This window comes from Perognathus longimembris, chromosome 9, assembly GCF_023159225.1.
Source record: "Perognathus longimembris pacificus isolate PPM17 chromosome 9, ASM2315922v1, whole genome shotgun sequence".
Classification (NCBI taxonomy): Eukaryota; Metazoa; Chordata; class Mammalia; order Rodentia; family Heteromyidae; genus Perognathus; species Perognathus longimembris.
In genome coordinates this window covers 34,156,816-34,177,856 of record NC_063169.1, presented here as the reverse complement: position 1 = coordinate 34,177,856, position 21,041 = coordinate 34,156,816, and the positions used below count along the sequence as shown (strand labels likewise).

At 42.0% G+C, this 21,041-nt stretch overlaps 1 pseudogene; it reads right to left on the bottom strand.

Moving 5' to 3' along the window:
• LOC125357189 overlaps positions 1–20,050 on the bottom strand; it is a 33,647-nt pseudogene extending 13,597 nt beyond the window's left edge.
• Between the last annotated feature and the right edge of the window lie 991 nt (positions 20,051–21,041).

Genomic DNA, 21,041 nt, shown 5'->3' with positions numbered 1-21,041 from the left:
CGTCAATTTCGGTTTTCTGGTGCTTAACTGGAGATAAGAGTCTCACGTACTTTCATGCCTAGGCTGGCTTTGAACAGTGATCCTTATATCTCAGCCTCCTGAGGAGCTAGGATTATAGGGATGAGCTATCAGCAACTGGCTTAAAAACTTTTAAGTATCAAAAGCAGAAAGGGGTGGGAAAATGGCTCAATTGGCAGAGTACCTGCCTAGCAGGCACAAGGATCTTAAGTTCAAATTTCAGTACTGCCAACAAACAAACAAAACAGTAATACATCAGGAATATATAGAGCCCTTCATCTGAACTTCAAATAACATTGTACAGGAGCTAAAATATTTAAATAGTTCTAAATCTCAATTTCTTCACAGAAACCTCAAAGCTATCAGGAGCACAATGAATCAGCCTTCCTTATTTTCTAAGAAAGAAACAAGCATGTTTATATTTATAAACATGTACAGAATGACTTTAACAAAACTTTACCAAAAGACGCCATCTCCTGATAAATTAAATTAAATGTGGCCTAAAAGTGCCTCCATATATTCCAAACTATAACACCGACAAGCTGCAACCTAGATGAATATATCTGGTAACAAACACTTAAGTCATTCAAAGTGCATTATACTTATAAACTGATATGTTTAATTAAAACCCCCTTGAAAATCTAGAGATTAATTTTACAAAGTTTAGAAATACAAATATCTAAGCCATGGCTAGTCATAACAACTGTAGGTAATCAAGTCAGTTTCAGTCAATAATATGCTGTTAAGACAAACAAACAAACAAATGGTAACTTATGGCCTGTTGTGACATTTCTGGAAGTCACTTCTTGTCTCTGCCTATAAATCTTGCCTTCTACTTGCTGAGGAGACTTATCTCCATTTTTACTGGCTCAGGGTCCTGGTCAATTTATTGTTTCTTTGTTCCTGTAACTTGGCTAAATTTAATTGTCTGAAATTTTTGCTTTACAGATACACATCAGATTTTGGGTAGAACAACTGTGTACCAGGGCACTTTGTGCCCACTGGCATCACACAACTACTGGGGACATGGCTGGGATATCCATTTGATTTGAGCTCTGTGAATCTGTTTTAAGATCTCTAACTTCATTTGAGCTTTTTAAAAACAAAAACAAAGAATAAGAGCGGGAAGACGGAGGAGGAGCAGCAGAGCCCTAGCTGAGCTCCCTCCGACATTGCAGTTTTCTCACCCCATAGAAACTTTTACTACTAGAAAGGCAGCCAGAGTAAGTTCTAACAGTACAGAGATTCTGGCCAGGAAGGAAAAATCGACTTTGCTCATCTGAAAACACAGATCTGTGCTCCTGGCGGTGTCCCGCTGCCGCGCCAGTGCTGGCGCTGGCACAGCGACCCACACTCCATGCGGCTAAAGCACACAGCATAGACCAGGGAGAAATCCTTCAGATGGCGGCTGAGCATGGACAGTCTGAAATCGCAGAGAAAGCATGAGTACCCCACGAGAGATATTCTCACTCACGCCCACAGAGCAGCTTCTGGAAGGTAGCCCTTCCTGCACCGCCAGAGCAAAGCGCCATCTTTGCCACTGTCATAGGGTCAGACCAGATTGGAACTAAAGCGGGCCTGGGGAAAGCGAGGTCAAAGGAGTCATCTTTGAAAAGGGCAAGAGGGACCGACCAGTGAGAGCCAGCTCTGCCCAAGAGAACGCCCCCTGTCCAGGTGGGAGGCTTGTCCTGGGCCACCGCTGAGCCAGAGGTGCCTCGCCCTGCCCGCCGGAATTTCTAAATTTAAAGTGAAAGCAGCAAGCAGCTCCCGGCAGCACGGAAACACCAGACGGGGGAACAAACAGTTCCTGATACAGATAAACAGTTCCAAGCTGAATGCCATAGCCACCTCCGCCAAGGAGACCGCCCCGCCCAAGAGGGAGGAACCTCCCCCAGGCAAGCAACTCTTAGCAGGGTAAACCAGGCCAGAGGCGCCCCACCCTGCTGAGTCCACAGCCTATTCAAAGCCAGGCGTTCAAGGCCGAGACCCCACAGCAGACAGAGGAGCCATGGTTCCCGAAACTGCTCATGTCCCCATCTTCAGAGGACGCCCAAGGCCTACCTGCAAGCTGTGTGAACCACAGAGACCCAGGATTGCACCAACAGGGGAGAAGGGTCAGAACAGATCCACCCCCTGCAAACTGAAAGCAAGTCAAACCAGCCAATAAGGAAAGACCATCGCAAGGAAACCAGAGACTGGGGAAAGACCACCCAAACAAGGAGGACTCCATTGTTTTTCTTTTCAAACATTTTTAAAACTTTAAAAAAATTTTAAAAAAAAATTTTTCACTTCTAAAACATGGTTTCTGGCCAATCGACTTCAACAGGTCATCAAAAAAATCATACACCACGATCAAACTGGATTCATCCCAGGGATGCAAAGTTGGTTTAATATACGTGTCAATTAATGTAATCCACCACATCAACCGGAGCAAGCTAAAGAACCACATGGTTTTATCTCTGGATGCGGAAAAAGCATTTGATAAAATCCAGCACAAATTTATGCTAAAAGCCCTGGAAAAACTGGGATTCCAGGGAACATTCCTGAATATAATCAAGGCAGTTTATGACAAACCAACAGCAAGCATAACTCTAAATGGTGAAAAACTAAAGCCATTCCCTTTAAAATCAGGAACAAGGCAGGGATGTCCACTCTCCCCCCTGCTCTTCAACATAGTACTAGAATTCCTAGCCAGAGCAATCAGGCAAGAAGAAAATATGAAGGGGATCCAAGTTGGTAAAGATGAAGTTAAACTCTCTCTCTTCGCAGATGACATGATCCTATACCTAAAGAATCCCATAGACTCTACCCCCAAACTACTAGAGCTGATCCAAAACTTTGGCAAAGTTGCAGGATATAAAATAAACCCTCAAAAATCAATGGCCTTTCTGTATGCTAACAACCCGAAGACCGAGGCTGATATCAGGAAAGCAACCCCCTTTTCAATAGCCTCCAAAAACATAAAATACCTAGGAATAACCTTAACCAAAGAAGTGAAAGACCTCTTTGAGGAGAACTTTAAAACCTTGAAAAACGAAATTAAGTCAGAACTAAGGAAATGGAAAAACCTCCCATGCTCCTGGATTGGGAGGATTAATATAATCAAAATGGCAATATTGCCAAAGGCTATCTACAAATTCAATGCAGTACCCATTAATATCCCAACACCATTCTTTGATGAAATAGAGGAAGCAATCCAGAAATTCATATGGAATAATAAAAGACCCGGAATAGCAAAAACAATCCTAAGCAGAAAGAACAGTGCTGGAAGAATTACAATACCCAACTTCAAGCTCTATTATAAAGCTATAGTAGTAAAAACAGCTTGGTATTGGCACCGGAACAGGCCTGAAGACCAATGGAACAGAATTGAAGACCCAGGAATGAACCCACAGAACTATGCCTACTTAATCTTTGATAAAGGGGCTAAAACAATAGTTTGGAAGAAAGATAGCCTCTTTAACAAATTGTGCTGAAAACTGGCTTAACACATGCAACAAACTAAAATTAGATCCTTATATATCACCCTGCACCAAAATCAATTCCAAATGGATTAAAGACCTCGAAATCAAAACAGACAACCTGAAAACAGTAAAGGAAGAAGTAGGAGAAACACTTGGGCTCCTTGGCGCAGGACGGAACTTCCTTAACAATGACCCAGAAAGGCTACAAATCAAAGAAAGGTTGGACAAATGGGACTGCATCAAACTGCAGAGCTTCTGCACGGCAAAGGACATAGCTTGCAAGACAAACAGAAAGCCCACAGACTGGGAGAAGATCTTTACCGGCCATTCAACGGACAAAGGCCTCATATCTAAAATATATGCAGAACTAAAAAAATTACCTTCCTCCAGAACAAAACCGCAAAGAACTAATAGCCCACTCATCAAGTGGGCTAAAGACCTACAAAGAGACTTCTCTGATGAGGAAATGAGAATGGCCAAGAGACATATGAAAAAGTGCTCTACATCAATGGCCATAAAGGAAATGCAAATCAAAACAACATTGAGATTCCATCTCACCCCAGTAAGAATGTCATATATCAAGAAAACTAACAATAACAGTTGTTGGAGGGGATGTGGCCAAAAGGGAACCCTACTTCATTGTTGGTGGGAATGTAAACTGGTTCAGACACTCTGGGAAGCAGTATGGAGAGTCCTCAGAAGGCTAAATGTAGAACTCCCCCATGATCCAGCAATCCCACTTTTGGGTATTTATCCAAAAAACCACAAACAAGAACACACTAAAGCCACCAGCACAACAATGTTCATTACAGCGCAATTTGTCATAGCTAGAATCTGGAACCAACCCAGATGCCCCTCCGTAGACGAATGGATCCGGAAAATGTGGTACATACACACAATGGAATTTTATGCCTCTATCAGAAAGAATGACATTGCCCCATTTGTAAGGAAATGGAAGGTCTTGGAAAAAATTATACTAAGTGAAGTGAGCCAGACCCAAAGAAACATGGACTCTATGGTCTCCCTTATTGGGAATAATTAGCACAGGATTAGGCAAGCCACAGCAGAGGATCACAAGAGCCCAATAGCTATACCCTTATGATCACATAAGATGATGCTAAGTGAAATGAACTCCATTTTATGGAAATGATTGTTATATCACAGTTGTAACTACTTTCAACATCCCACGTGTATCTGTAGTTTATACTTTTGATGATGTTCATGTATCACCTTCTTGTGATTGTATCTACACTATCTCTGTAATCTTATCTGAGTGAATGGGAAACAGTGTGTACTGGTATTAGAATTAGGAAATTCAAAGGGAATACCAAAATTGAGAGACAAAGGGTAAAATAAGAGAAACAACAACAAAAGCAATAATTGCAAAACTGTTTGATGTAAGTGAAATGAACACCGCAGTGGAGGAAAGGGGAAGGGGGGAGGGGGGTATGTGGGACAAGGTAACAAACAGTACAAGAAAAGTATCCAATGCATAACGTATGAAACTGTAACCTCTCTGTACATCAGTTTTATAAAAAAAAAAAACTTAAAAAAATTTTTTTTCACTTCTGAAACATCGTTGGTTTTTTTGTTTTCCATTTTTACCTGTTTGTTTTATCAAGTTGTTTTTTTTTTTTTGGTTGTTCGTTTTTCTGGTTTTTTTCCTTTTTATTTTTTTTTAAAATAATTTTTCTCTGTTTTGTGCATCTGTCTTCCAGTATTTTTTCTTTATTTCTCTCTTTGCATTCTCTTTCTTTAAAAATTACTTTCCTATGAATAACACCTCCACTCTTTTCCGCTAACTCTCCATTGTCTATCATTTTAACCTTGTTCTTTCTACTGATTCCACTTTTCTTCACATTTACACGTCACTGAAACTAAACCAAAATCATCACCCCCCCCCCATTACATTTTACTCTATTCTCTTTACTACCTCTAACTTACCCTCCTGACTTACTGCCAGGACCTCAAGGTTCCATTGACTCCTGGTTATTGGATAGAGGGTATCCTTCCTTAATCCGAGTGAATCAAAGGGGTTCATAGAGAAAGCCAGTCCTAAAAGAACTTAATATAAGAATAAGAATTGCTCATAGGGTTGTAACAGTAAATAAGTAACTACTGAATACAGGGCGCAGGATCGGTTGTTATATTGAAATTGTATTCTTTAGGAACACCAAATCTAATTTTATAGACAGGAATATAAGGTATCTGTATATAATTGTGAACTTGTAAGATTTACACAACAGTGCTTGGTAAGGGCTGCTTTGGGTCTTAAACGGTGCTCACAGGTGCTGGTAGACTGGCATTCCCAATCCAAATGGGCAGAAGGAACACAAGAAAGATGGCAAACAATGAAGTCTTATCCCCCACTCAAAACAAGCAGGAAGCAGAGCAGTCAATCAAAGACATAGAAGAGAACCCCCAAAATGCTCTACAAAGTCTACTGATAAACATGTTAAATGAAGTTTGAATCAATACAGCAATCCTTCCATAAAGTAATAGATGATTTCATGGCCTCAACAAATAGAAAGATAAATGAAATTAAAGAGTCAAATGAAAAGATAGCTACCCAGGTAAAAGATTTGAGAGACAGCACTCAAAACCAAATTAATGAAGTAAAGAAGTCCATGCAAGACCTAAGAGATGACATGGAAATCATCAGGAAAGACCAGTCAGAAGGAAAAGAGATTCGAAATCAAGTACCTAGCTTACAGTCCCAACTAACTGAAGCAGAGGATCGAATCTCAGGAGCTGAAGATTCCCTAGAATCTATGGAGAAAGATAAAAAAAATCAATACAAATCCAGTCCAATCAACAAAGCAGATCGCTACAGGAGATTCAAGACACGATCAGGAAGCCCAATTTAAGGATAATAGGTATTGAGGAAAACTTGGAGAAAGAGGTTAATGGGATAGGCAACCTATTTAACAAAATATTAGCTGAGAACTTCCCAAATATCCAGAAGGAAAGGCCTATACAGATACAAGAAGCATTTAGAAACCCAAACTGACCAGACCAGAATAGGACATCCCACTGACACATTGTGATCAAAACAGGATCAGTAGAGTACAAGGAAAGAATCCTTAAAGCTGTTAGGGCAAAGAAAACAATCACATATAAAGGAAAAGCAATCAGAATACCCCAGACTTCTCAGAAGAGACCATGAAAGCAAGGAGAGCCTGGAATGAGGAATACCAAACACTAAATAAAAATAACTAGCAACCAAGAATACTGTACCCAGCCAAACTCTCATTCATAGCCGAAGGTCAAATAAAAGTCTTCCACAGTAAGAAAAAACTGAAACAATATATCTCCACCAAACCAGCTTTACAGAAAATCCTCAAAGATGTACTATACAGGGAAAATAATCAAGATCCCAATACAGACAGAGAAATGAACCCTAAATAGTGAACATCAGATCAAGAAATGGGAAGACACAGCTTTTAACAAGATAGTGATAATGAAAGGAACAAATGATCATCTCTCAATCCTAACTCTCAACAGTAATGGACTTAATTCTCCAATCAAATGACAAAGGCTCATAAGTTGGATCAAAACTCAAGATCCATCTTTCTGCTGCCTCCAAGAGACACATCTATCCAGCAAAAGTAAACATCTTCTAAAAGTGAAAGGCTGGAATCAAATCTATCAAGCAAATGGCCCCCATAAGCAGGCTGGAGATGCAATTCTAATATCAGACAAAATTGACTTCAAATTAAAAAAGGTAAGAAGAGACAAAGAAGGTTACTACATATTAGGAAAATGATCTCTCCGACAGGAAGATATAACCATTCTCAATATCTACACACCAAATACAGGAGCACCCAACTTTATGAAACAAACACTACTGACTCTAAAAACACTCATAGACCCAAACACATTGATAGTTGGGGACTTTAACACTCCACTATCACCTCTGGACAGATCAACACGCCACAAACTGAACAAAGAAACCACAGAACTAAATAATTGCATAGAAAAACTAGACTTAACCGACATCTACAGAATATTCCACCCAGCAACAACAGAATACACATTCTTCTTCACAGCACATGGAACATTCTCCAAAATAGATCACATCTTAGGGCACAAATAAAATCTGTACAAATTCAGAAGTATCAAAACCATTCCCTGCATTTTCTCAGACCACAATGGAATAAAATTAGAGCTCAACTCAAACAGCCACCACAGAAAATCCTACAATTCATGGACACTAAACAACACACTGCTGAACCATCAGTGGGTCATTGAAGAAATTAAAACGGAAATTCAAATGTTTATGAAATTCAACCAAGATGAGGACACAAAGTACCAGCTCCTTTGGAACACAGTAAAGGCAGTACTCAGAGGAAAATTTATATATCTGAGTGCATACACCAACAAACTGGAGAAACAGCAACTCAATAATGTAAGGAAGCACCTTTGCCGAGCTCGGGTCGCCTCGCCTGGCATGGGGGTTCAGGCTCTTCTCTACTCCAATCACTCACTTTCTCACCCTCTCCCCTGGTCACCCAACCCGCAGGTAAGGCCAGAGTGGAGTGGGGGGCTCAGGAAAGACCTCAGGTGCACGCAGCCATAAGAGATTGCTTTACCTCCCTCCTTACCCGTGAAGAAAGCTAGGCGTATGCGGATCTCGGAAACGCTTCAAGAGCAAATCTGATTTAATAAGGGAGGGGCTAGAGCTGATATAGTAGTGGGCGACGAGAGAAGGGGTCATCGACCAGAGAGCTGGCGATAGGCTGGCGAGCTTGTCATAGGACCCCCTCATGAGCTAACGTCACTTGGATAGCACCACCCCAGGGGAAAAGCCCGCGAGATTGGGGAGCACATGGCTGGCGAGAAAGTTGGGGGGCTGTTCACAAAGTCAGTTCTTCTGGTTCCGGACCCAGAGAATTGTGGCCTGCTTCCGCATTCCCCCAGGGCTGGGGGAAAGGCGGCATCTCGGGCACGCTCTCCGTTGCCCTTCCCCCTCAAGGCCAAAGCTGAACCCCAACACACCTTGAAAGAGAATTTTCTTGAAAGAGAACAACAAGCCAACCCCCAAGTCAATAGACGGAAGCAAATAATTAAAATCAAATCAGAATTAAATCAATTAGAGACCAAAAAAAACCATCAAAAGAATCAACAAAACAAAGAGTTGGTTCTTTGAAAAAATCAACAAGATAGACAGACCCCTGGCAAATCTGACCAAAAAATGAAGGCAGCACACCCAAATAAACAAGAGAAGAGATGAAACAGGTAACATCACCACAGAAATAACCAAAATTCAGAAAATAATAAGGGACTATTTTGCAAACCTTTATGACAACAAATTTGAGAACTTGGAAGAAATGGATGATTTCCTAGAAAAAATTCATATCCCCAAACTCAACCATGAAGATTTCAACCTTCTAAACAGACCCATATCCAGTATTGAAATAGAAACGGCAATAAATGATCTCCCATCCAAGAAAAGCCCAGGTCCAGACTGATTCACTGCAGAATTCTACAAGGCCTTCAAAACAGAACTCACACCAATATTTCTCAAACACTTCAAGGAAATTGAAAGAGAAAGTTCACTACCAGACACATTCTATGAAGCCAGTATAACCCTCATCCCAAAACCAGGCAGGGACTCATCACGGAAAGAGGACTATAGACCGATTTCCCTGATGAACATAGACGCAAAAATTCTCAACAAAATTCTGGCCAATCGACTTCAACAGGTCATCAAAAAAATCATACACCATGAGCAAACTGGATTCATCCCAGGGATGCAAAGTTGGTTTAATATACGTGTCAATTAATGTAATCCACCTCATCAACCGGAGCAAGGTAAAGAACCACATGGTTTTATCTCTGGATGCAGAAAAAGCATTCGATAAAATCCAGCACCCATTTATGCTAAAAGCCCTGGAAAAACTGGGATTCCAGGGAACATTCCTGAATATAATCAAGGCAATTTATGACAAACCAACAGCAAGCATAACTCTAAATGGTGAAAAACTAAAGCCATTCCCTTTAAAATCAGGAACAAGGCAGGGATGTCCAATTTCTCCCCTGCTCTTCAACATAGTACTAGAATTTCTAGCCAGAGCAATTAGGCAAGAAGAAAATATAAAGGGGATCCAAATAGGAAAAGATGAAGTTAAACTTTCTCTCTTCGCAGATGACATGATCCTATACCTATAGAATCCCATAGACTCTACCTCCAAACTACTAGAGCTGATCCAAAACTTTGGCAAAGTTGCAGGACATAAAATAAACCCTCAAAAATCAACGGCCTTTCTCTATGCTAATGACCCGAAGACCGAGGCTGAAATCAGGAAAGCAACTCCTTTTGCAATAGCCCCCCAAAACATAAAATACCTAGAAATAACCTTAACCAAAGAAGTGAAAGACCTCTTTGATGAGAACTTTAAAACCTTGAAAAACGAAATTAAGTCAGAACTAAGGAAATGGAAAAATCTCCCACGTTCCTGGATTGGGAGGATTAATATAATCAAAATGGCAATATTGCCAAAGGCTATCTACAAATTCAATGCAATACCCATTAATATCCCAACACCATTTTTTAATGAAATAGAGGAAGCAAACCAGAAATTCATATGGAACAATAAAAGACATAGAATAGCAAAAAGAATCCTAAGTAAAAAGAACAGTGCTGGAAGAATTACAATACCCAACTTCAAGCTCTATTATAAAGCTATAATAATAAAAACAGCTTGGTATTGGCACCGGAACAGGCCTGAAGACCAATGGAACAGAATTGAAGACCCAGAAATGAACCCACAGAACTACGCCTACTTAATCTTTGATAAAAGAGCTAAAACAATAGTTTGGTAGAAAGATAGCCTCTTTAACAAATGGTGCTGGCAAACTGGTTCAACACATGCAACAAACTAAAACTAGATCCTTATATATCATCCTGCACCAAAATCAATTCCAAATGGATTAAAGACCTCGAAATCAAAACAGACACCCTGAAAACACTAAAGGAAGGAGTAGGAAACACTTGGGCTCCTTGGCGCAGGACGGAACTTCCTTAACAATGACCCAGAAAGGCTACAAATCAAAGAAAGGTTGGACAAATGGGACTGCATCAAACTGCAGAGCTTCTGCATGGCAAAGGACATAGCAAGATAAACAGAAAGCCCACAGACTGGGAGAAGATCTTTACCGGCCATTCAACGGACAAAGGCCTCATATCTAAAATATATGCAGAACTAAAAAAATTACCTTCCTCCAAAACAAAACTGCAAAGAATAAATAGCCCCCTCATCAAGTGGGCTAAAGATTTACAAAGAGACTTCTCTGAAGAGGAAATGAGAATGGCCAAGAGACATATGAAAAAGTGCTCTACATCACTGGCCATAAAAGAAATGCAAATCAAAACAACACTGAGATTCCATCTCACCCCAGTAAGAATGTCATATATCAAGAAAATTAACAATAACAATTGTTGGAGAGGATGAGGCCAAAAGGGAACCCAACTTCATTGTTGGTGGGAATGTAAACTGGTTTGGCCACTCTGGCAAGCATTAGGGAGATTCCTCAGAAGGCTAAATATAGAACTCCCCTATGACCCAGAAGCCCCACTTTTGGGTATCTATCCAAAAGACCACAAACAAAATCACAGTAAAGCCACCAGCATAACAATGTTCATCGCAGCGCAATTTGTCATAGCTAGAATCTGGAACCAACCCAGATGCCCCTCAGTAGACGAATGGATCAGGAAAATGTGGTACATATACACAATGGAATTTTATGCCTCTATCAGAAAGAATGACATGGCCCCATTTGTAAGGAAATGGAAGGACTTGGAAAAAATTATACTAAGTGAAGTGAGCCAGATCCAAAGAAACATGGACTCTATGGTCTCCCTTATTGGGAATAATTAGTACAGTTTTAGGCAAGTAACAGCAGAGGATCACAAGAGCCCAATAGCTATACCCTTATGAACACATAAGATGATGCTAAGTGAAATGAACTCCATGTTATGGAAACAATTGTTATATCACAGTTGTAACTACTTTCAACGTCCCATCTGTATCTGTAGCTTCTATCATTGATGATGTTCTTGTATCACCTTCCTGTGGTGTACCTACACTATCTCTGTAATCTTATCTGAGTATATTGGAAACCGTGTATACTGGTATTGGAACTAGGAAATTGAAAGGGAATACCAAAATTGAGAGACACAGGGTAAAAAAAGACAAACAACTACAAAAGCAATACTTGCAAAAGTGTTTGGTGTAAGTGAACTGAACACCTCATGGGGGGAAAGGGAAAGGGGGAAGAAGGAGGGGGTATGAGGGACGAGGTAACAAACAGTACAAGAAATGTATCCAATGCCTAACATATGAAACTGTAACCTCTCTGTACATCAGTTTGATAATAAAAATTTGAAAAAAACAAAGACAGCAGATAACTGCTACTGTAAAAAACAAAAACAAAAAACAAGACTACATCACATGGGATCTGAAGATTAACTGGATTGTATGGAGGCAGTGGCAGGAAGCATTTGAAAATGGGTTCCAACCTTGTACAGGTAGCTCATGCTTATAATCCTAGCTACTCAGGAGGCAGAGATCTGAGGATCATGGTCCAAAGCAGCCTTGGCCAGGAAAATCCATGACATTCTTATGTCCAATTAACCACCAGAAAACCGGAAGTGGCACTGTGGCTCAAGTGGTAGAGTGCTAGCCTTGAACTGAATTGCTCAGGGACAGCGCCCAGTCAGAGTTCAAGCCCTATGACCAAAACAAAACAAAACAAAAAAGGAAAGAAAATGGGTTCCTCCAAAGATGAGGAGTTCACTTTCTGGGACATCTATTAACCTTCATCACAAAAATGATAAGCCTAGAACAACAGGGGGAAAAAAAACCTAAACGATATTGGTTACCTTACACGTTATGGTTATGGTGGTAAAGTTTTCCCTTAGATGACACTGTAAACTAACAAGCAAGGCCCACACACCACAAAGTCCATGAGATGCATTCTGCAATCAGCACACAGATGCATGGAAACAGGTAAGTGAATGAGAGACCGACCCTTTGTGAGATTCCTTACAGAAAGCAAATGAAAGTCTTCAAAACTTTCTTTTTCCTCAAAAATATTAGCCAAAGCTTTTAACCAGTTGGGCAGGATATTTTGTTAAAGTGGTCAGAAAAGAAAAAAACAAACATTAAATCCAGGTCATCATATTCACATTGGTTTCCTTCCTGCTGTTCACTGGAAATTAAGACTCACAAAGGTTAAAAATTCTAACGAAACTAAAATTATTAGAAATAAGAGGGGAGAATCTCCTGTACAAGAAATACGAGATGTGCTTTTGGTAAGCAAAGTTATAATATACAAAGATATCTGGTTGTATTCAACAATTATGTAAATATCTACATTTGCCTTTGATATCATTTTGATTAAGTAAAAGACTGTTGTTTAACTATACATGTGATGATGAACTAAAGTCTTTTCAACCTTTGCTATTTTTTGATGAGTTCCCAAAATAAAATTGTCTTTTGCTTGCCCATGAATTAGTTTTGGGGTTTTCCAGAGGGGCCCTTGGAATAGCTCAAAACACTATCTTTCTTTATAAGAAAAGACATATTGAACCAATTGGGTTTACTTGATACTTTACATAAGAAGCACTGTCAAATCATAAGTCATGTTAAAATGTTTATGTTTATATGGATGTCATTAACACACGTTTGAGAAATTATATAAAATTCATGAAAATCGAGTAGCCATAATCACAATCCTAATTGCTTTTGTGGTATTGGGGTTTGAACTCAGAGCCTTATGCTTGCTACTGAAGTATTTAACCTTTGGAACCATGCCCCAAGTCTCTAATTATTTTTACTTTTTTTTTTTGCCTGTCCTGGGTCTTGAACTCAGGGCCTGAGCACTGTACCTGGCTTTGTTTTGCTCAAGTCTAGCACTCAAACCCAGGGCTTTATGCATGCTAGACAAGCATTCTATCGCTAAGCCACATTCCCAGCCCTACTTTTACATTTTCATATCATATAAAAGAACTTGGCACAGTGGCCAAGGCTGAGTATGGGGCTCAGTCGAACCCAGGAATTTGGGCCAGTATAGAAATCATAGTAATTCCTGGAAGGAAATGGGGATGAGAGAAGGTGGAAGAAAAACAAGGGAGGAAGTAACAAGTTTGAAAAGAAATGTACTCACTACCTTACTGATGTAACGGTAACCCCTCTGTATAATCACCTTGACAATAAAATTTAATTTAAAAAATCAGAGTAATTCCTCTCTCATAAAATATGTTGTATACACAAAAACAACCAAATGGCTGGGTGCTGGTGGCTCATGCCTATAATACTAGCTACTCAGAAGGCTGACATCTGAGGACCATGGTTCAAAGCCAGCATAAGCAGGAAATTCTGTGACTCTTATCTACAATTAACCACCAGAAAACCAAAGGGGATCTGTGTCTCAAAGAGGTAGAGGGCTGGCCTTGAGCACAAAGGCTCAGGGACAGCCTCCAGGTCCTGAGTTCCAGCCCCAAAATGTTGTCATTTGTATCACTATAGTAATGAAGTCTCCTCAGTTCCTAACCACAGCCATTGTAAATCTTATGGTTCACACTTATTTAATTTGGTATGGGGTTCTGATAACATTAAGACTCTTAAGACTGGGTAAGAATTTTCAGAGTTCTGATTAACCTAAAGGCCTCAGAGTGTTTAAACATCAGCTTGATGTTTAACCAGACATCAAGCAAACAAGAATTAATTAAATACTAAGAAAATGACTTGCAGATTTTCCTGTTAAATCAGCAAGCACTGAAATTGTGAAGATATGCAATCTGAATAAACTGTGTAAGACTGATCCAAGCCTAATTATAGATCATATATAATGAACAACACTGAGTACCTCAACTGAACATATTTTTAAGGCCAGGCATAGTGATTCTCACCTGTAATCCCAGATACATAGGAAGTAGAGATCAGGAGAAATGGTTTCAGATCAGTTCCCACGAAAATTGGCAAGACCCAATCTTAACAAAAAAGCTGGATACAGTGATGTGTACCTGTCATCCCAACTAGACAGGAGCCATAGATACAAGGATCACGGTCAAAGCCAGCTCTGGACAAAGTTATGGGATCCTATCAGAAAAATAATGAAGGCAAAAAGGGCTGGAGATGGGAAGCAGTAGAATACCTGCCCAGAATCACACAGCTGAGTTCAAACTAAATGGCTTCCAAATAATGTTTGTTGAGCCCATGATTTTCATAGAATAATGAATGTTTGCATATTATACTCCGGCACTTACTGGGTTGTTTGAGTGTACAGGTGGGATTTGCTCCCTTGCCAGCTTCCATGCTTATTTTCTGCTTAAATGGAAGCTTTCTGGGCAGAAAAAGGCTGAGGCTACAATGGTAGTAGCTGGCACATGGGCTTTTCCCATGGGGCATTCCTGAAGCATCTCCCACAAAAGTACTTACTTCCCTGCACCTCTCCAAAACCACTGAGGTGGTTGGTAATCATTAGGCAAAGCCAGCTGAATGGACTGGAGGCCCTTCATCCAAGATATTGACAATTGATGCCAGCCAGACCCACTCCCACTGGAGAGCAGAGACTGGCCTTTGTTGAAGTAGCTGAGGCTCCTAGTATCAGAACCTCACGCAGCCCCCATGTCATAGGCTCACCTGACTCAGCAGTGCCAGTCTCTAATGCATTATGTTAAGCACATTCTCAGTAGGTCAAAGAAGCCTTTCATAACCCCCTACAACTGGCAACAGGAAGTGATGATCTAGAACCTGGATGTGGTCTTTTGGAAACAAGCCTGTTAAGTAAGTGATTGCCCTTGACTCTGGTGAATACGATCATACCAGTGAATTGTTTCAGCAAACTCCTGAACCTTAAGTCTTAATGTGTACATCTCTCAATTAAAAGTGGCCCTGCCAGACTCCTTAAATTGCATACCTGTTGGGTAGTGTATGGAAATGCTGCCCAGTTGTGTTTCTCCCAGAAGTGGGTCCCATTGTACACTAGACAGCTTTCCCAATACCAACGATGAAGATGTCTCTGCTATTATGGAAATTCGTTGTTTCTCTGATCCACCATTTCCTATTCTCCCTTCTCCATCCCTCCCTTCTGTGTAAATACATGGCACCACATCTGCTGATGACTTTGGCAACAGAGAATGCCATAGTAGGAAACACAGCAATTGTTTGATACCTGAGTGAATAATACTCTTGAATCCAGGAACAATTCCACTCCTGCTGGGGATGCTCCTGTTCCCAATAAGTCACCTGAAGCCCACAAGAAGAGAGGACAGCACTTCTGACATTCTAGACATCCTGTTTCTTACATGTCCACTGAAGAACCAGTCAGTGCCAACTATAAGAAACTTACCTGAAAGCTGAGCAGGTGGCTCACACCTGAAACTACTAGCTACTTGGTGGCTGAAATGTGAGGATCCCAGTTCAAAGACAGCAAAGGCAGAGAAGTCTACTAAAGGTTATCTTCAAAATAAATGAATGCAACCATAGGTCATTTGGTAGAGCACCGGCCATTAGTGAAAAGGCAAAGTGAGTACAAGGCTCTGAGTTTAAGCATTAGTATCAGCACAAAAACGGAAGGGGGAAAAAAGATAAAACCTACCTAGTAGTTTCTTCAGTGAATTGTGAATGCATAAAAGCCAGGATATATCTGTGTGGATAAGACAACTATTTATATGCCACAGTTCCAAATCCAGTAAGGTTCTTTTTCAGTAAAAAAAAAAGGTTATGTATCCATTAGCCCAATAGCCTCCGTTCTATCGCTTTGCACGTGCCTTTTCTAGGCAACACTAGGCTTATTTAGTAAGGGCAGTAAGTAATCAGTCTTTACGACCTCCCATTTACCTTTAGATGGCATTCCTTTGAGGCAATTATAAACATAGGGTAAAGCACCAAGATCCCCTTAGAATGACCTTGAGTCCTGGGCAGTTACAAAGACCACCCATAAATCCTAGCCCATCACGATGCAGCCCCTGGTCCACACTGAGGTCTCCATCTCCTAGCCCCTCTTGGCCTCTGTAAGTTATATAGGTCACCTCAGAAAATAGATGGCATTTCTCACTTCTCTTGTGAGAAGGGGTTTTCTCGGTCCCTTTGCTGACAATAAACCTTTCCTTTGTTCTTGTACCTGGATGTCTGTGTGGTTTTCTAGCAAAGTCTAACAGTAAAGTCTAAGAGTCTTACCCTAACATTATCCTTACAACATGCTATTACCAGTTCACAGTAAGTTTCTCACTACATCTTGTTTTAGGTTTGTGGATATATTGGTAACTAATGAATTGACTTCTGCTCAGTCACCACTAGGTGGCACTCTATTCCAGCCCCAAAGACTGCACTGGTTCTCACACAATCTGTTCCCACAGCTCAACACCCGGATTGGTTTGAATCTACTCATTGTGTTTCACTCCTCTCCTGAATTCTTCCCTAAAGTTTCCTTATTTCCTATAACCAGAAGCCAAAGCATTCAATACCCCAAACTAGCCTTTAGATAGGTAGAAATCATTTCCCAAGGGAAGTTTCTAATAAGTTCTTGGCACTTGCCCTTGGCAGTAGTGGGATGCTAGTTGTATGGAATTTGAAGCTAACATGTAAATTGGGGGAAATTTAAATCTTGCACCCATTAGACCTCCCAGCTCAGAAGTGTTGAATCAACTCACTGGGAGTTAGGTGAGAATATTAATGGTAACTAAAACATGGGACAAAATTTAGCATTAGCTCTCACCCTTGCCCATGTTGGAGGTTTGTGTATGGTGCCCAACATACTCTTGATTTTGCTAGTACTCAAGTTGGCTAAAGGGCTGGAGATTCAATCACTTGGTGAAGCATGTGCTTATCTTAGCATGCAGAAAGCCCTGAGGTCAATCCCTAGATATAGTCTGCTATCATTGTTTCTCCACACTCTACTCAAAATATTGCTTTACAGACATCCTGAATGTTGGACAGTAAACCTTGGTTGCTTCAAGGTTTTCTAATTTTCAGTTTTAGTGGGCTCTAGGTTCCTATGACTTGGTTTTAAGGCAAATTACTGAACTGGATGTCTCTTACAGCCAACAATGGGCTTTAATCACATCATGCCCTGAAGTAAACCATTGACTAATACTGCTAAAATACTGGTGTTTTTTTTTCAAATTTTTATTATCAAACTGATGTACAGAGAGGTTACAGTTTCATACGTTAGGCATTGGATACATTTCTTGTACTGTTTGTTACCTTGTCTGCTAGAATACTGTTGACTGTCTTTATTATGTGGACTCTACATCATTTGATCAGTTTGGTTCATGAAGACACTAATGAAGGAGTGTAGTTTAGGTTCTGGCTAAATCCTGCTGACAGTCATACTGAAGTCTCCCTGATGTGATGAATCCTCTCAAGTCATGAAAGGTCTATGCAGCCATTCTTTTGTGCAGCAAATGGCCAACTGACACATGAAGAAAGCATCAGGAATTACTACTCAGCTGCTTAGCCATTATAAATTATGGATTCCATATTTAAACAAAATTGTTCAGTTATTCCCCGTGAAAGTACTGTCAATGCTTAAGTTTTCAGTCAAACTGAAAGCTGACCAAAAGGGGGAACCATAGCCTAAAGCTGCCTTACAGGCCTGTGAATACAGGGGTCTGTAACCAGTCTGCAGTCAACAAACTGCAACCTGGGAATATTCTGGGCAGCAGCAGCTGAGTAGTCAGGCAGCCATCTCTGCACACCGTGCAGAAATGTGCAAAGGAGGCAAATTTACTTTTTCTGTATGTCACTTTTTTGTTGTCAATAGGCCCTGCCTGTGAAAGCTCTTAAGTGAGCAAATGTTAGTTCAAGTGTTGTCCAACGAAATCTTAAATAAGTTTTGTGCAAAGAAACAGATAATATGTTGCCTTTCCTTAAGTAACAGCTACTAGTTGGCTTTCAAGGAAAATTCTTTGGATCCTTTCAGGAAAAATCATTTCCAGTTCACTTATGAAGTGTAATTGTTTCTAATTGTTCTGTTGCTCCAGAGGCAGGGGATGCCAGGCCCAAAAGGAACAGTACAAGAGTAAGCACAGGCACACAATACCCACTCAGTATAGGACAAAGTCAGAGCTTTGGCTCTATTCCATTTCATGTCTTCTAAGGACTTACAAGAGCCAGCATACAACCAGTGGCGGCTGGCTCACCAAACACCTACACGGACTTCATTCCCCCTTATCTCTATACCTCCGTCAAAACTCTGCTGGGGGTGGGGGGAGGGGGACGGAACTCTGCCTTGGAGTCTCTGAGATGCTCAATGACCAGAAGTGACCCTCCTCCCCTGGACTCACCTCCCATCTCCACGATCATAATTATCAAGTGATAAGAGTGTGATTTTAACAAAACTGGATGCGTAGTTTAGGGAATTAGCAAAAGGCATGTCTACTCTTACCCATTGTGCTAACAAAAGCTCCAGAGTTGATTAAAAGTGAATTGTGGAGAAAAACTGAGAGTGAGGGAAGGGATGACACTGTCCAAAAATAAATGTACTCAATACTTGACTTACGTGTATATCACCTTGATAATTTTTTTAAAAGTTGGACAAAAGGGCTGGGGATATAGCCTAGTGGCAAGAGTGCCTGCCTCGGATACACGAGGCCCTAGGTTCGATTCCCCAGCACCACATATACAGAAAACGGCCAGAAGCGGCGCTGTGGCTCAAGTGGCGGAGTGCTAGCCTTGAGCGGGAAGAAGCCAGGGACAGTGCTCAGGCCCGGAGTCCAAGGCCCAGGACTGGCCAAAAAAAAAGTTGGAGAGAAAAAAAAAAGGATTGTGGGGAAAGAGGAGGTTTCCAACTCTTTCACTTAATCCATCGAGATTCAGGAGTCACTTTCCTCTTGCACATTATTTCCCTACCTGCAAAATTAAGCAGTTGGCATAACTGTTAGCCAGACCATCTTAAGGAAATCCCACAAAAGGCAGGCTTTTGTATAATATAATTTGGAGGGCCGAGAGCGTTGGATCTTCTGTGTCTCCACAGAGCACCGAGGAGACCGTTCGCTGCAGTTGGAAAATATGAGAAAAACAACTGCGCCCCAATGTTGGATGGCGAAACGGAGTCCCAGACAGAGTAAATAAAACACCCGGGACCCCACCGTGCGCAGGAGGCGAAGATGGGGGGGTGGGGTGGAGCGCTCGGGTTGTTAGACCACGGAAGACTCCAGCTGGCGCCCCGCACTCGGGGTCGCAGCCCCAGCTCTCACCAGCCCCAGGAAGGCCAGATACACGACCGCGGTGGTGAACCAGCGCAGCAGGCTCTGGCCCCGGCTGCTCCGCCGGGAAACCTCCACCGCCTCCGGCTCATTCTCTGCCCGGGCTTCGGCCGGCTGCAGCCAGTGCCCCGCAGTGCCCCACCGAAGTCCACTTCCAGCTCCAGCTTGGCGGCCCTGGAGAACGCTCTTGCTGCCCGCGGCCCCGAATTCCCGTCCCTCCAGCCCCGGAGATCTCTCCAGATGCCACGTGCCCCCAGGCACCGGACACCGCCAGGGCCTTGGCAAGCTGGACTTCGGACCCCGTCCGTGCTGGGGGCAGGAAACTTGCACGCTCCAACTCGCCGAGTCCCGCACCGGCCGCCTGGCGGAAATGACGTCTCCGGCTGCACGCGGCTCGTCTCCAGACCGGAAGTCTCGACGACGTTGCCAAGAGACCGCAGGGCCCGCTCGGGGAGGGAGGCCCTGCTCTGGGCCAGTCGACCATGGAGGACCCGTACTCCATGTGGCCGCCAGGGACGCTGCAGCGTTGCCACAGTGGGGCCCGGGATTAGATGCTGCTGGTGAGGGCAAAAGCCTGACAGGTGTGCGTGCAGACCGTGCGCTGTGGGGAGCGAAAGGAGCCTAAAGACTTGGCCCTTTGAAAATCCCCGCCTTTGCGCCGCCCACATGTCACTTTTGCAGTCTGTCGACCGGCTTTCATTCCGCCGCGCAAGGGAGGACTCACATGTACTATCTCAATTCATTCCCATACTTGCACCTTAGCTCTGTTACACTTAAGAAGAGGAAACACTGGACAGTATGTATGAAAGTATGACAGCATGTTGAACTTGCTGGTGGGGACTGGAGGGAAGAACTGGGAGAGAGTCAGAGTAGAAGTGACATTGTGCAAAAGAAATGCACTCAGTCTTTGACTTATGTAACTCCTTGGCATATGTAACTTGACTTATGTAACTCATTTGTACCTCACCTTTATAATAACAATTTAAAGATCAGGATCTAGAGAAGGAGGAGGAGGAAGAGGAGAGAAGGAAGAAGGAGAGGGAGAGGGAGAGGGAGAGAAGGAGGAGGAGCATGAAAGAAGAAACAAAACAGCAATTTGCCCAGCTCAGTGAGGAAGTCCCTGGCTTTCCCTGAACACTGTTACAAACTGTAGCTCAAGAAATAAATCTGGGTAAAACCTTACTCCTCAGATACAGCAGTCCTTGTGTGGAAGTCAACCAGGCCAGTGTGTGACACCCGCTGGGCAGTTGTGCTATCTGAGGAAGATCCCATCTTTATGTTTCCCATTGCTCTTTTATTACATGGCTCAACAGCCTCAAGATGAGATATAAGAACATCTACCA